Source organism: Chroicocephalus ridibundus, chromosome 1 (genome assembly GCF_963924245.1).
Source record: "Chroicocephalus ridibundus chromosome 1, bChrRid1.1, whole genome shotgun sequence".
In the NCBI taxonomy this organism is placed as follows: Eukaryota; Metazoa; Chordata; class Aves; order Charadriiformes; family Laridae; genus Chroicocephalus; species Chroicocephalus ridibundus.
In genome coordinates, this window is record NC_086284.1 from 100,018,851 (window position 1) to 100,033,274 (window position 14,424).

The 14,424-nt window shown below is 44.1% G+C and overlaps 1 protein-coding gene across 3 annotated transcripts in view; it reads right to left on the reverse strand.

Annotated features, from left to right (window-relative positions):
• BACE2 (beta-secretase 2) overlaps nt 1-14,424 on the reverse strand; it is a 49,705-nt gene that overhangs the window by 26,667 nt on the left and 8,614 nt on the right. The gene's annotated exons all lie outside the window — the stretch shown is intronic.

Genomic DNA, 14,424 nt, shown 5'->3' on the forward strand with positions numbered 1-14,424 from the left:
AATTTCTTTTTTGGCCCAACCCATGTGTCTCGACAGCCTGGTTCTTCCAGCACACAGGCTGAATTGCATACTGTTTAAAGCACTGTTTGCCTTAGAGCTTATGAGGTTTCTAGGTAGGGGCTGAGTGCAAGTCTGAGCAGAAATAGGCAGGAGCACGAAGCTGCCTCGTGGCTTGGAGAGCACGGGAACATTGCCCAGCGCATCCCAAGCAGCAGCAGCATACCACAGCTTTCACTGCCTTTGAATAGGAGGATGGGAGATTTATAAACACCGTGAAAAGCATGGATTGACAGGTGGCCTAAGAGCGGGCCACTTGTTCAGTTAATTGGGTGGACGATTTAGGCCAAAAATTGCCTAATAAAACCACACAGACAAAACGAGACACCTCCTTTCCCCATTTGGCTCAGGTCAACAGGCCGGTTCACCGCAGCTGCATGACGGCTTGTGCTAGCACAAGTCAGAAGGTAACAGCACGGGAGCGAGCAGCCGGATGCAGGATCACCTCTTTCAGTGAGACCTTGAAAGTACACATGTCATTAAATGATAATTTAAGTCACTCAGAGACTGTACTGCTACCAAAAGCAGCGGTCACACTTTTTTCCTGCTCTTGGTTGGATGCTTACCGTGGCTTTTTGGCAAAAGCACTGGCACCCATGGGGCTGTGCTGTAAATCAGATCAGGCTCCTCACCTACAGTTACCAAAAAAAATTAGCAATCTGCCATATCTGGCAGCTACTTGAAAAGAGATGGTAGGAGCAGATACAAGAAAAGGGTGATTGCCTCTTTTGATGACAGTGTGGCCTAAAATGATTGTGAAGTTATGCCCTAGGCAGTAAGGGACACCTGCTCCCCAGAAAAATATATAAGGAATGAAGAATTTTCCTGTAGAAGGGAATGAGACATCAGGACTGGGTTGCCCGTGGTTTGACTCTAGCTTGAACCAGCCACTTTGGTAGTCCTCATCACTCCTTAAGGTGTGAGGTACCTAGAGATCTAGCACTGAAAGTGGATGTGGGACGGGTAAGAGAGAATGATAGGGGAAATGAGTTTAGTGTTGACAAAGGAAGTGGAGAAAGAGGGCCAAGCTCTGAAAGGAGAGTAAAGACAAAGGAGGAAAAAGCATTTGGAGAAGACATGCTGAATCCTTCTTTAATAGATTTAAGACTGAGCACAGACGAAAAAAAGTGAGTCGATGTTCAAAAACATCTTTGATTTGCACATGGAGGGGGAGGGAAGAGATGGTTGCCCCTGTTTTACCTACTTTAATGTAGTACGGGACTAGGGAGCTCTGAAAATAAACCACGAACACAAAACCAACTAGTAATCTGTGGGACTCTCTTTTGAACTGCACGCATACTCTGTCATTGGTATTCCCAGTCCTAATCATGCAAAAATTTTAAGACTAAAAAGAAACAAACCCAAGACCTTATTCAAGTTATTTACCTGCCTCACTGCATCTGAGATTTTAGATTAAGTGGAGACAATACATTAAAATTTATTTTGCAACCACATACACAGGCATTTAAATACAGACATTTAAAAATAAAAGGACACCTACAAGTTCACCTGGCTCCAGGAGTTGAGGCTTTAAAAGAAAATAAGAACCTCTGAGGCATGACTTACAATAAAATCCAAAGTTTGCTACATACTTTATTTCAATGATATCAAAAGCCTAACATTTTGTCAACTACCTAACAAAGGAAGAACTATTCATTTTCCCCCCTCTCTGGGACAAAAATCATATTAAAAATAAATAACAAAGAGCAGCTACAATGTGTGCATCTATCATGACTAACAAAAGTTGCCTCAAAGGGGTGCTGCAGGGCTTAAATTAATTAGCCTTTCCGAGGCAGTCGGTGATGCTTGAGTAATGGGCACTATACATCAGCTGCATAAATACGCGTAGGTGTTGCCCCAGCTTCAGTAATATTCATGACACCATACACGGAGGAAAAAAAACCCAAAGCCAAACAAAACCCCAGTCACTAAATATGACATATATGAAAGATATTTTACCCCCACACTTTAAATACAATGTTATCATCACAGAATTCACAAATCACTGAAGAAAAGGGCAAATTTACTACCCACAGTACAGAGAAAATCAACATTTCCAAAAGAAAATAGATATCCCCCACAACAACAACAAAAAAAGAGAAAATACAAAGCCGGCTAACCATGCAAGTGGCAGCCCACTCGGACACAGCAGCATTCACATGACAGATCGCTATTGAGGCTGACATTCTCTATCCGCATGTTTGTGCATAATGAGATGCAGGCGGCCAGGGCAGACACTGATTTATTGTAGTCCGTACAATAGCGCCAGTGATTAGCAGCTCATTTTGGGGTGGGTATAACTTACTGAGTTCTCTTTCTCTCCTGGCTACCCTTTGGGTCTGAATTTTCTTTAGTGCCTTCACGTCTCATTAAGAACCACTTTCATGTTGTCACCACTGGAGCCTACTTTATTCCATACTGCCTGCCGACGGTTTAATGGTGCTGCTGGGGGAGCTTCAGGCAAGCTCTGGTGAGTCACAGGGTGGCAACCGAAGGAGCTATGGTCCAGGGATGCCTGTCCTGCTCCATCTCCAGAGGTCAGCCCTGCCCTCTCCCAAAAGATGAAGCCAAATGCACTTCATGCTCACTCTGCAGGCTGCATTTCGCCACCCGGCTTGCTAGTGAAAACCAAAATCAACGGCACCTCAACTTGATCCACTGAGCTACGCGCTGTGACAGCTGGAGAGTGGTCGTACCTCTCTGCCTTTACCTTTCTGCCACAGGGACAGAAGACCCTGATGCCGAGGCAGAGTCAACAGTGGTGGCGGCATCTTCCCAGCTGTCTCCTTGTGAAGCCCCAGAGATGGTGAATCAGAGCTCTCGTGGGCAGGTGGAGCAGGTTCCTTGGGTTTATTAAGGCCACCTCGAGTGAATTACTTCCTGTCACTGGGAGCTGATTATTTAGTGATCACCCTGTGTTGTCAGAAAGTGTCAGATGAAGTCAGATTTTGTGAAAGCCAAGGTCGGAGAGACACAGCTGAACGAGGCTAGGAAGGAAAAACTGCCCAAAGACTGCTGACAGATCACGTGCTCAGCATTAAAAACAAGGAAAGACTATTTTCTGTTCACTTTTGGAGGCACAGAAGGAAAGCCTTGGGGTTTTTTTTAATTGTGTCTTCCAAGTTCAATTTCAGACCTATACAGCAGAAAGCAGACAGCAAGTGCAGAAGGCTGTTTTTTTTTCCCCTGAAGGTCACCTTTACCACAGCTGTTGGACATAAAATCTGCACCTAGTACCATACCTGGAGATTATTTTGCTGGATGCATTTCCTATACGTAAATAGCATGACTATTAATAAGAGGTTCATAAAGATCCCTAGCTATAGCGTAAGCAAGATAGCAACATCCACCTCTGCCATGACAAACTTGCAGAGGAAATCTGACACCCTATCTGTATGCCATTAAGTTGTGTTTATAAAAAGAAACAAATCCAAAACTGTTTACTGAAAGTCAGGATCATTGAAAGCTCTTTAGGCCATGCATTTTATATATTTTCTACTCTGATGGGGTAGAGACACTGAAAAAAACCCCAAACGTAATGATTTATTTCAACTGGAAGTCAAACACATTGTCAATACTTCAAGGATCCCTCAAACTTTGCAGTGCTTGATTTAGCACCAACATCAAATAGCAGTTACTGTATGCTATCCTGCCTCAATAATTTAACTTACCATTATGTCTTTAACATTTTTAAGGTTTCAATTGCTGCATATTGTTTTATTTTGATATTAGAAAAAAAATTTGCCTATTGATCTGCCATCTTTTTTTCATTCAACAAAGCTTCATCTGCCTGTGGTTCAGGCACCTGCCCCATCTGATACAGCAAGTGGCGTCAATACAACGTCATCAACACTAGGCATTATCTACGCCTCATTTAACTGCCTGGTGAAGAGCAATTTGCAGTTATCCCACGACGCATTTAGAAAGTGACTTTCTTCACATTTTCAAGGAAAAGTCATAAAATGTAGCAATCATTCAATTTTTGTTGCATAGAGGTTGCTAGCATCCTCTAGCAGGGACAGACCTTGCCTCCGTTCTGATCTACACCCTCCTCAGACTTTATATAAGTTTCTCTTTCCTGTTTTAGTTTGAGGTCATGAGTTTTTGGCAACTTTCAGAAAAATACACAAAACAAATCCCACGGGCTACAAGTGCATAATGCATTTCTTTGAAGCAGCTCTCTGCCTGATGTAGCATACACAGCCTTTTCCAGGTGTGGAATCCTAGGGCTTGCATGCAACCCTGTCGCACTGTTGCTTTTGATGTGATACCCTGGGTAAGCCACACTGCGCTAGTGATAATCTTCATCCCCATTAGAAGACTGGCCCTTGGAAAAATCCGCTATATTTTTTTTTCAAGTTAACGGGTCTGATTCTTTTAGGTCAAGCAATAAAGTTTCACCACTGGACAGAAGAAACCAGACTGTAAAAATGTATTCGGCTCTTCATCCCTGCTTCAGGTGAAACATTGGAGGAAAAAAAAAAAGGAATAGGATTTGCATAGGTAGAGCCATAAATACAATAATCAATCTCATTCAGCCTTACATTTACTCTGGGGTTCAGTCAAAATCTTAATGATAGGCAATTGATAGTTTCCACTGCACAAGCCAGCAGAGCAAAGAAGCTGGCTCCGTAAGAGTTCATGATGAAAACGACAAGTGATAATGCCTTCTCTGGGATTTTAATTTGACCCAAGGGCACCCCTTTCTTTTCCCTTCTCTTCCATCCCCAATAAAGAGAGCAACTGTTCCACACTAGTAACATTCATATGCCGATCAAAATCTCGTCCTGCTGTGCTTTCATGATTTCTCCCACGCACACACTTAAAATAGGGCTTATAGTCCTACTCTGCTTGATGGAGTATGCCACACAGTGAACTATCACAAAGTAAAAATGTTTTTTTGTCCACATGTAGAGACTATAAATAGGAGGCATCCCATTACCACCTCGTGAACTGTTACCACACATCACGATGTACTGGCTTAATAGAAGTCCACCCCACCTAACAACCCCTGAACTTGTAACATCTCTTAACTCCCTCTCTTTCTTATTTTGTCCCACACATAATAAACCCTGCAGAAAATAGGGTTCGCTAGACAGTGCTTAAAAAAAAAGGTGCAAAGAAGTGCTACGTTTCTGGTTAGGGATTAGCAGCTAGAAATCATTTGAGTAACAGCGCTTCTTTTTAAAGCTGGTTAATAGATAGGAAAATTAGTTGCCAATTTAAATACCGCCTCATTTAACACAACAATTCCTAATTACATTATCAGCCCATCTGGCAAGAATTGCTTACAACCATCACGCGAGAAAGAAAACACACTAGCAACTACACGCTGTGTTTGCCCACAGTTATTATGCATTACTGGCACAGACTGTCAGTCAGGTTATTTTCAGCAATTTGTTTCTACAAATTAATAAAGTTACAATATACAGCGGCCTTTTAAGCACAGAGATACTTTTTTTCCTGTTACTTGGAATTAGCATTTACAGCCCACTTTCTAATAAACAAATTCAGAAGGCTAGGCTTTAATACAGATTCTTCATCTGTTCCGCTTAAGATACAGAAATAAAACCTAATTAAAAGATGAGTTAGAGGAATCTTTGTAAGCGTTTCTAGATGCAGAGGCCTGCAAAGTTAGACATAAACTGGAAAAGCCTCCAGAAGAACACATTTCTGCTTGCAGAATAATACGTATTTTGCTGAACAGGTTAAGACTGAAACCAAAAAAAGGGTAAGTTTGTCCATCTGTACGTCAGATCGGTGCACTGCCCCTGAACACTGAGGCAGGGACGGGACTCTCCCATTTTTCATTGATCATAAGCAGTCCCTGGTCTGGAGCAGCCCAGTCCTCATTGCCCTGCAGCACTTCACAGAATGGTTGAGGTTGGAAAGGACCTCTGGAGGTCATCCATGGAGGTCATCCAGTCCAACCGCCTGCTCAAACAGGGCCACCTAGAAACAGCTGCCCAGGACTATGCCCAGAGAGCTTTTGAGTATCTCCAAGGATGAAAACTCCACAATCTGCCTGGGGCAGCATGCACCAGTGCTTGGTCACCCTCACAGTAAAAAAGTGTTTAGAGGGAACCTCCTATGTTTCAGTTTGTGCCCACTGCCTCTGGTCTTGTCACTGGGCACCTCTGGAAAGAGCCTGGCTCTGTCCCCTTTGCACCTTCCCTTCAGGGATTTATATATATCAATGAGTTGTCCCCTGAGCCTTCTCTTCTCCAGGCTGAGCAATCCCAGCTCTCTCAGCCTTTCCTCATGTGAGAGGTGCTCCGATTCCTTAAAAGTCTTCATGGCCCTTCTCTGGACTCTCTCCAGTATGTCCATGTCTCTCTTGTACTGGGGAGCCCAGAGCTGGACACAGCGCTCCAGGTGTGGTCTCACCAGTGTCACATAGAGTAATCCAGAAATCAACTCAGCTTTTTGGCAGACAGCTGCACGGCCATTGGTAACGGTGTAGAAATACTCCACCCAGAGCCAAATGACGTTCTGCAGCTTGGACGTCATCGAACCTCACCTTTGAGGTGGAGGAGGCACGGGGCAGGCCCACACCTTACGCTGAGTCTGGGGAGAGGGACTATTTCCTGTGGTGCCCTGAGGGAGGTCACCTCACCAGGGAAAACAGACCCATCTGCTACTACCTTCCCAAAAAATCCTCCTGTAGTCACAAGAAGGGTTTAACAATGCAGCCGTGATAAGAGAGATGGTGTGAGAAAGAAAAATGGAATGGAGATTAATGACTTACTAATGTCATTTGTTCAGCGGGTGGTGCCTACGTTTCACTGCAACGTCACTCTGGGGATGCAGGGGAAGGTGATTTACTGCAGCATGAAAACTTGTCCAAACCAGGAAGTCAAATATATCACCAAAGATAATTCCTGCTTTTGCAACAGCAGAAGTTTGCGACAGAAACTGTGACATCTGTACGTTGTGGGGTAAGCAGGAGAACAAATGGCAAATGGAGGCTCTTCAGGGCAGCAGCAGATCAAGCCCACCAGAACCTGTTTGGTGTTTTCTGCCATTCCCCTCACCACATTCCCAGCTGGTGTTGGGACCTGGGATTTGACCCCATATCTAGACTATCTTCACATTCACTCTCTTCCCCAGCCACCTAAAACACTCACCTATCCCTGGACACTCTCACACCTGCACTGGGCCCAGAAGAAGACAAATGGCCTTTGCCCTCAATCTCTTCAAGATCTGCACTGCTAGACTGGGAGGAATACTTTATTTTTTTTCTCTCTGAAAAGCAATAATCTCTTTCTTTGCCAGAAGATTACAAAGTACTATCTGGATTAGCCAATCTATCCGTGCTTAAGAGCACTGCATGCTTCTGTAGTTGAGATTTGTATTAAAAACACAAACGCTAAAATGACTGATTGTGCTGAAGTATAAACTTGCTAAACTAAATTGTGAGTTGAAATATGAGCATCTGACTCTGGGACTGATTAATAGTCATTTTGAAGAGAAATATTACAGGAAGTGCTTTATATATATTATCATTTTGACAATAAGGGAAGGCTATTATGGTTTAAAGACAAAAAAAATAGTCAGCCAATCAATCCTGGTAACAAAACAAAATATCTATTCTTCATTTCTGCGCTCTCCTTTCTGCCAATGTCTTCAGTTCCCTAAACATTAGCATTCTTTCTGCACATGCTGTCTCATGTGCTATCTTATTTTTCAGGCTGAAATTTATTTGCTGTGTCTAGATTTATCATACAACACATCCATCCTATTCATGCTATATGAACATGCTTTGCTGTTGAACATGAGCTATTACTTGCTTATCTTAGAGCTGTGTGAATCGTAGCAATTTTGTCTCATTGCCTTTTCAGAAAAGATTAAACTTTTTTCCCTCTTTTCTTTTCCCCAAATACAAATCCCTCTCCTATATCATACCCTGTAGCTGACAAAAAACGGTTTTAAGGAAAATCTGGACTAGTTAGAGAAAGTTCAGTAACAACAATAATCCAGAGGTCTAGAAAAGTCTCACCTGTAAATAACCATTGGCAGGCTTGGACTGGTTTGAGAATTGTGACAATCTTTTAACAGACGTATCATTGCCACTGAGACCCCCTAGGAGTCGCTTCTTCCAGAAAAAGGGATTGCATGTGAGCTGACTGATATCTTCATCAGCCTTTGCCAGTGTAGCCAGTAACACGTTAACATCAGGTAGACTGTTCATTATTACTAAAGCAGTAGAGCACCCAGATGCTCAAAATTTGAGTGAAGAAAATCTCTATATTTTCTATATTTATACTAAACACGTTCTTGAATTGAAAGATTAATGAGTGCCTAGATAAATGGAAGATTAAAAAAAAAACAAACACAAACACATCCTGAAATTCCAGAATGAATGCAGGAGACATCAGCTATTTGTACTTAAGTACGCACAGAGTTCTTGTTAAGTCTGAAAGCATGTTTCCACCTCTTAGTAGGTGTATAGGAATTAAATCCATCAATTTTCTGCTAATTACAGTACAGCACTGATGAGACAAGGGAGACTGTAAGCTGAATGCCACTGGGACCAACTCTCATGTCTGACTGCAAGACTCATGAGGAATCCTTGTGCTCACGCAGCCTTGGTTTAGAGGCAGGCTGTGTCTAAGGTCTGTGCCACATCTGAATTAGTATCTCATCCAGAGCTCACCCCTCCCTCCACAGAGAACATGGTGGCCAAAGGTGTTGGAGATACAGCCATTAATTCAATAATTCAACAGCTAAAAAAAAACCTGAAGAAAGACCTGACGTCCGTCTCTCTCACCAGCTTGACTCTCGGAGAGACACTCGTGAATGCCATGACAGATTTCACGGTCACCTTCTCAACCTAAACCTCTCTCTTGCTTTGAAACCACTGCTTGTAGCCACCGCAGAGCAGACCTGCTGGGCACTGCTCGGCAGGATTTCGAACTCTTTGGAGCAATGGCCAGCCACATCAGACAGCTACTAGTCCAGGGATCTATGGGCATTGTAGGAGGACAGTAGAGGGACAGCTTCTAGCTCTGAAGTAAATAGAAGGGCAGAGGAGATAGGCGAAGGGCTGCACAACTGTATTTCACAGTGCAGAGGCACACACACCACCAGCCAGCAAGAAGGGGTTTTGCTGTCCCTAGACAGCTCCCTCAGCAAGCCTCTGCGCACCTCTACCCTCGCGCTTAACCACAGCCTGTCTCATTTCATTGCTGAAGAAAATCACTGTCAATTTTTTTCACTTGACCTGAAGCTAAACTTTTTCTGTAAAAAAAGACAACCGTCTTGCTGAAAAACAACAAACCATCCACCTCAAGTGTCTTAGGTTAAATGTCTGTGTGGTGGGTTGACCCTGGCTGGATGCCAGTTGCCCACCAAAGGTGCTCTATCACTCACCCTCCTCAACTGGACAGGGGAGAGAAAATATAACGAAAGGCTTGTAGGTTGAGATAAGGACAAGGAGAGATCACTCACCAATTGCCATCGTGAGCAAAACAGACTGACTTGGGAAAAAAATAATAATTTATTACCAATCAAATCAGAGTAGAATAATGAGAAATAAAAACCAAATCTTAAAAACACCTTCACCCCACCCCTCCCTTCTTCCCAGGCTCAACTTCACTCCTGATTTCTCTACCTCCTCCCCTCAGCTGGTGCAGGAGGATGGGGAATGGGGGTTGCGGTCAGCTCATCACACGTTGTCTCTGCCGCTCCTTCCTCCTCAGGGGGAGGACTCCTCACACTCTTCCAGCGTGGCTTCCCTCCCACAGGAGACAGTTCTCCATTAACTTCTTCAACGTGAGTCCTTCCCACAGGCAGCAGTTCTTCATGAACTGCTCCAGCATGGGTCCCTTCCACAGGGTGCAGTCCTTCAGGAACAGACTGCTCCAGCGCGGGTCCCCTACGGGGTCACAAGTCCTGCCAGCAAACCTGTTCCAGCATGGACTTCTCTTTCCACGAGTCCACAGGTCCTGCCAGGAGCCTGCTCCAGCACGGGCTTCCCATGGGGTCACAGCTGCTTTCAGGCATCCACCTGCTCCAGTGTGGGGTCTTCCACAGGCTGCAGGTGGATATCTGCTCCACCGTTAACCTCCATGGGCTGCAGGGGGACAGCCTGCCTCACCATGGTCTTCACTACGGGCTGCAGGGGAATCTCTGCTCCAGTGCCTGGAATACCTCCTCCCCCTCCTTCTTCACTGACCTTGGTGTCTGCAGAGTTGTTGCTCTCACATATTCTCACTCCTTTCTCCAGCTACAGTTGTCATTGCCCAGTTTCCCCCCCGCTTCTTAAATATGTTCTCATAGAGGTGCCACCACCGTCACTGATGGGCTCGGCTTTGGCCAGCGGCAGGCCTGTCTTGGAGGTGGTGGGCATTGGCTCTACTGGGCATAGGGGAAGCTGCTAGCAGCTGCTCACAGAAACCACCTCTGTAGACCCCTGCTACCAAAACCTTGCCACACAAACCCAGTACAGTCTGCTACATCTGTTCTGCTTACCAGTACTACTCAGGGCATGATACTTCTAAATAACATAGTCTTATATCCAACAATTTCAGAGGGGTTTTTTTTAGGAAAAAAAAAAAGAGGAGAAAGAGACTCATCATGCTAATACACTACCTTTCAGAATACAATATCCAAGGAGGGCTTTTTGCCTTTTTTTTTTTTTTAAGGAAATGAAATCAGTAAGCTTGCGTTAATGTATTATACCCAGTGAATGATTACAGGTAGAAGCTGCATACAGTTCAGAATTTCAATTTTCTGAGGCTTTTGCTCTCCAAAATTAGTTTCCAATTTATTTTGTCAGGTCACCCTTTTCTTTACCTCTGTTGTTCATTACACTCAGAGAAACTGCTTTCTGACAAAAAAAGGCATTTTTAGTTCTTCTCTACCTAGCTTCAGAAGTCCTAAACTGCAAAAAAATAAGTTTTTGTTGAAACTAAAGCAACAACCCTCCAACTGCAGTATCTGTGAGATTGAAACAGTTTTACACATATGCACTGAGCCAAGCTATACTAAGTAATCTCAAAAAGGCTTGAACTGACTAATCTTTAAACCCTCCTCATGCCGTACAAGCTTCTACGCTGTGAGTCACTGCCCATATTTACTGTGCCATTTGAAAATAACAGAATTAATCAAGGGCCACGTTTCAAGCTTCAACACATCTTATGAAGCCCATACCTAATGCTCTTGAGCATAGGCTAGGAGGTATCTCTAGACTCGTGAGTGCTGTTATTTTTTTTGTAATCTCCCTTTTGTCAAACTACCCTTGCCCTTCAGTAGCGGGCAGAATCCTCTCAGGAGAGGCTCAGTCTCACTCCTGTATTAAAAGGTCTCCCTCCCACCAAAGATCTGAACTTCAATCTCAAATTTAAATAAACCCCCGGATTTCAAATTGCACTGGAGATGTGAAACTAAGTGCCAAAGCTGCTCCTGCAACATTTGAGAAGCTTTTGAAGGCAACGATTAACTTTGAAAAAGGCTATGTTTTGGAGACAGGCAGGAAGAAAAAGTTTGCAGGACAGCAGTGAGAAAAATCAGTGTTTTGGGAAGGCTGCACGCCAGGTCTGATCTCTTCCCTCTCCTCCACCCGTCAGCTTGCTCTGGTGGTGACATGATTCTTTTCAAGTTTTTTTCCCCTCTTCTGTCAAGATGTTAGTTTTGGAGATGGGCGTTTGTTAGCAAAGGTTTTTCAAAGGCTGGAGAGCTGCGAGAAGGAGAGGTGAAGGCAGGACACTCCTGACACATCAGGTTGATCCGTTCTACCCAGAGCAGGCTGTTCCCAGCGGCGCTGCCGTACCCACACAGTGGGGCCGCTCATTATAACCTCCTTCTAGCCGCACTTACTGCCTGCTTTCGGCAAGGGCTTCTTATGTTTTTTCAGTGCTTTTCTTCAAGAAGGACACTGAATGCTTATATGATATTTTCCAGCTGTTCCCCTAAAACACCATAACAAAACCAAAGTGGATAAGCATCGTCTTACTTGGATTTTCTCTGCATACACTGCAACGGTGAAATGACCAGCCTTCGGAAAACATAAAAGCCAATGGATGTGATTACATGGGAAGCCCCACCTTGCTGCTTTCATGACTGTGAAAGAAGCCTCTCCCTCCTGGAGGCCAGGAAACTACCGACAATCCCATGTTCATGCACTGGGATCCCTGGATTAGCCAAGATTGTCAGACATGGAGTGGTAAATAAATTAGCACACACCCTGGAAAACCAACTACGAACTCCCTGTACTTCAAGGCATGACCTCTGCTATAAAAATGCCACAACTTGTTCTTCAGGTCTGGATTTGCAGCACTGCCAGATTTTGTTTAACGTATGAGAGCTGCTACAGTATTTCATATTGACAAACTGGGATGTCTCAGCCTGGGGAGCTGTAAAGACTGGTCCCATCCTCCAGCTCCCTTGAACTACCTCTTCCCCACCTGCCAGAGCAGCTCCCACCTCCGTTCCTCCCTTTCTGCTCAGGAACAGCCGTGCTTTCACACACCCCTGGGCTGCTGCTGTATGGACACGGACGGACGGCAAAGGGACACGACTGGATCTGTTGCTGCCGGCAAGGGGAGGGACGGAGGGAGGGAAGAGATTGGAAAAAAAAAAAGAAAGAGAAAGCAAGCACAAGGACTGTTATTTGGTTATTCTGATTGTATTCCCAGCTAGAAAAGCTGTGCCGTGTCTCTGGGGAATGGCGCAGGGTCAGGCAGCTGCCCGCTGGTCCGTGCCGTCCTAAGCGACCACACAAACGTCCACAGGCGGCCCCAGGTCTCAGAGCACAAACAAGGTGATGCAACTCCGGTGTTTTTTATTTCCCTGGTAATTAATGAAGGGAATACAACAGACAGAAGGCTTTTGCTCCCCATTCCACCTGACCTATTTAAGATATTACCAAGGAGCAGAATTTGATTGTCGTCATGGGTATTTCTTGGAATTATACCGGGGAGTTCAAAGGCACAAACAGAAAACAGCTTTCCACTCCATAATACCAGGAAGAACTATTTGGTGGGGGCCAGGGGGGGAAGCAAAAAAAAAAAAAAAAAAAAAAAAGGCTGTTAAGCGAGGTCACAATGACATGTTTGATTTATTAGAAGTAAAAAAAAAAAATCTTTTTAATTCATATTTATTCTAACATTTTTACTTAAAAATTTGGCAGAGCAATTTAAAAGGCAGATTTGATTCTCAAGTGAATTAAGATATGATTTTTTCCAAATTCTTTTTTTTTTTTTTAAAGCAGCAGGGTCCGCTCCCTGCTATCGGACTCATTTATTTCTCTCCTTCTCAAACATGCACACTTTACTCTTTACCCTGGCTAATACTGTAGAGGCAGCAGCTCTGGGAAATGAACTAGCTTCGCCTGTGGCCCATACATCATTACAATTGTTAACCAAGTTCCACTATAAAAATCTTTATTACACAGGAGAACACAGAGGCATGCAGGAACACGGCTTTATTTTCAGATACCAGGTTGAATTTGTAGGGCAGGAAGTTAAAAGACTTTTTTATTCTCTCAGGTCGACCAAGTCTGCTACTACACACTGCAGCATCACACAGAAGACAGCTTCCTTCTATCCATTCCTCCGCATATCTACCTGTAGGCAGGACTAAGCGATCTACTTCAGCCAGGGGTTACAACCCATCTTGTGATGATGGTCCTACAGCAGCCCAGGGCTCCAACATTTTACACACTGTGAGGAAGGCTGCAAGTGCAGCCACGTTCCTGCCTACAGGCTGGAGCTGATGGTGCTCAGGCTGCTGGAATTGTGGAAGTTTGCCCATTAGCAACAGCAAACATTGTTGAGCACACCTGCTGGGGACAAAGTTTCCAAACCTGAACAAAAACGTGCAGGTAGTATCACTAGTATTTGGTCACTTGCCAAGAAAAGGTTAACTCTAAGGCTCAGCAGAGCCCAAATGGAAGATAATTTTAGCTGGAACATGTAACATGTGCCAGCATTCATAACTACAGCTGCTGAGAAATTTTCTGAGCTTTTTTTTTTCCCCACACATTATTTATCTCAGCAGTCCAAATGCAAAAATCTGGCACTTTGGATCATGCGAAATGTTTGTGTTATTCCCTGAAGGACTTTGCATCCGTGAAGTAATGAGAAGATTATTCTGTGACAGATAAACTGAAGCACTGTGACTGCATCAGATGTTATCTTGCTACATCACTTCTCAGACTGCTGGAAAGTGTGACCACCTTTGGGCTCCTCTGTCTTAGTTGCAACCTGAGAGTTACTGAGAAGAAAAATGAATGAATTAAGTAAAAGTCTCTTTAGTCACAGAAAGGTATCAGTAGGACTGATGAATCATTTTCTGACACGCCTCGCATTTCACTCTTACCCGTAACAGACATCTACTAAACAGCACAGTGAATGAAAGCATAGG